At 43.6% G+C, this 2935-nt stretch overlaps 1 pseudogene; it reads left to right on the plus strand.

The window, feature by feature from the left end:
* Window positions 1-1936: 1936 nt before the first annotated feature.
* LOC782740 (60S ribosomal protein L9 pseudogene) lies at window positions 1937-2552 on the plus strand (annotated as a pseudogene).
* Window positions 2553-2935: the final 383 nt, after the last annotated feature.

The following is a 2935-nucleotide window of genomic DNA, read 5'->3' on the forward strand; positions in this document are numbered from 1 at the left end:
GTCCCTGCAAATGACACGATTTCATTCCTTTTCTGGCTGAGTAATATTCCATTGTATGTATGTACCACATCTTCTTTATCCATTGCTCTGCTGATGGACATTTACGTGGTTTCCATGCCTTGGCTACTGTAAATAGTGTTGTAATGAACATTGGAGTGCATGTATCTTTTGGAATTATGTTTTTCTCTGGGTATACGCCCAGGAGTGGGATTGCTGGGTCATATGGTAGTTCTATTTTCAGTTTTTAAGGAACCTCCACACTGTTCTCCATAGTGGCTGTATCACTTTACATTCGCAGCTACAGTGAAAGAGACACAGACTTAGAGAACGAAGGTATGGACACCAAGGGAGGAGGGAGGGGTGGGATCAACTAGGAGACAGGGATTTACATGTATAAACAGATAACTGATGAGAACTTACTGCATAGCACGGGGTGGGGGGGGGGGGGCGGAGCAGGTACAGTCTGTTTGTAGGACATACATTGAAAAAGTGAAAGTGTTCATTGCTCACTCACATCTGACTCTTTGCCATCCCATGGATTATAGCCCGCCAGGTTCCTCTGTCCATGGGATTCTCCAGGCAAGAATACTGGAGTGGGTAGTCATTCCCTTCTCCAGGGGATCTTCCTGACCCAGGGATCAAACCCAGGTTTCCCACATCTGAGCTACCAGGGAAGCCCCAGACATATGTTAAGTTAATCTTAAAAACGCATTCCAATACATTGCTGCTGCTGCTGCTAAGTCACTTCAGTCGTGTCCGACTCTGTGCGACCCCATAGATGGCAGCCCACCAGGCTCCCCTGTCCTTGGGATTCTCCAGGCAAGAACACTGGAGTGGGTTGCCATTTCCTTCTCCAATGCATGAAAGTGAAAAGTGAAAGTGAAGTCGCTCAGTCGTGTCTGACTCTTAGCGACCCCATGGACTGCAGCCCACCAGGCTCCTCCGTCTGTGGGACTTTCCACGTAAGAGTACTGGAGTGGGGTGCCATCGCCTTCTCCGCCAATATACATTAGGTGCAGACAAATACTGTTTGATTCCTCTTGTACAGGATACTTGGAATACTCAAATTTGGAGTCAGAAGGTACAGTGGTAGATGCTAGGAGTCAGGGTGTGGAGGACTGGGGAGGAGAACTGGGGAGTGAGTATTTAACAGAGACAGAGTTTCAATTTAAGGAGGTGAAACATTCTTTGCTGCTGCTGAGTCACTTCAGTTGTGTCCAACTCTGTGCGATCCCGTAGACGGCAGCCCACCAGGCTCCCCCATCCCTGGGATTCTCCAGGCAAGAACACTGGAGTAGGTTGCCATTTCCTTCTCCAATGCATGAAAGTGAAAAGTGAAAGTGAAGTCGCTCAGTCATGTCTGACTCTTCGTGACCCCATGGACTGCAGCCTGCCAGGCTCCTCCATCCATGGGATTTTCCAGGCAAGAGTACTGGAGTGGGGTGCTGTTGCCTTCTCTGGAAACACTCTTTAAGAAGGTGAAATTGCACAGCAACACAAATGCACTTAGTACAACTGAACTGTGCAGTTAAATAGGGTTAAAATAGCATGTTTTATATTATGTGACTTTTACCACAATAAAAAAAAGTTAAATTTTTTTGAAGTGAAATCCACACAAAATATAATGAACCATTTAAAGTGAATATTTAGGTGGTATTAGCATATTCACCATATGGTGCAGTCACCGACTCTACCTATTTCCAAAATGCGGTCATCCCTCAAAAGGAAACCTCGTGCCCAGTAAACAGTTATGTCCTAATCTCCTGTCCCCCAAGCCCCAGGCAACTACCGAACTCTTTTCTGCTTCTATGGATTCACCTATTCTGAAAATTTGATATAAAGGGAATCACACAATATGTAACCTTTTGTGCCCAAGTTATTTCACTTAGCATAATGTGCTCAATATTCATCCATACTGCTCTTTGCCGAATCTACTGCGAGAATGAAGACCATTCTCAGCAACCAGACTGTCAACATTCCAGAAAATGTCGACATTAACTTGAAGGGACGGACAGTTATTGTGAAGGGCCCCAGAGGCACCCTGCGGAGGGACTTCAATCACATCAATGTAGAACTCAGTCTTCTTGGAAAGAAAAAGAAGAGGCTCCGTGTTGACAAATGGTGGGGAAACAGAAAGGAACTGGCCACTGTTCGCACAATCTGTAGTCACGTACAGAACATGATCAAGGGTGTTACACTGGGTTTTCCTTACAAGATGAGGTCGGTGTATGCCCACTTCCCCATCAACGTTGTTATTCAGGAGAATGGTTCTCTTGTGGAAATCCGAAATTTTGGGGGTGAAAAATACATACACAGGGTTCGAATGAGGCCAGGGGTTGCCTGTTTAGTATCTCAAGCCCAGAAAGATGAGTTGATTCTTGAAGGAAATGACATTGAACTTGTGTCAAATTCAGCTGCTTTGATTCAGCAAGCCACCACAGTTAAAAACAAGGATATCAGAAAATTTTTGGATGGTATCTATGTTTCTGAAAAAGGAACAGTTCAGCAGGCTGATGAATAAGATCTCAGTGATCCTGCTGCAGAAACAACAAGATAGCAGATGGTTCTATGGACTCAGTTGTGATGTTTTAAAGAGATAATAAAAACTCTTGATTTGAAGAAAAAAAAAAAGATTCATCCATACTACAGCCTATGTTCGTATTTCATTTCTTTTCATTTTTTTTAACTTTTTATTTTGTATTGGGGTATAGCAAATTAACCCTATTATGCTAGTTTCAGGCGAATAGTGAAGGGACTCAGCCAGACATATACATGTACATGTATCCATTCCTTTTTATGATTGACTAATATCCTCTTATATGTATATACCACCTTTTTTTTAATCCATTCATCCACTGAATTTGGGTTGTTTCCCAAATTTCAGGCTACTTTTGGCTACTGTGAATAGCGCTGCTATGAGTGTGCTTCCACCTGT

This window comes from Bos taurus, chromosome 12 (genome assembly GCF_002263795.3).
Source record: "Bos taurus isolate L1 Dominette 01449 registration number 42190680 breed Hereford chromosome 12, ARS-UCD2.0, whole genome shotgun sequence".
NCBI lineage: Eukaryota > Metazoa > Chordata > Mammalia > Artiodactyla > Bovidae > Bos > Bos taurus.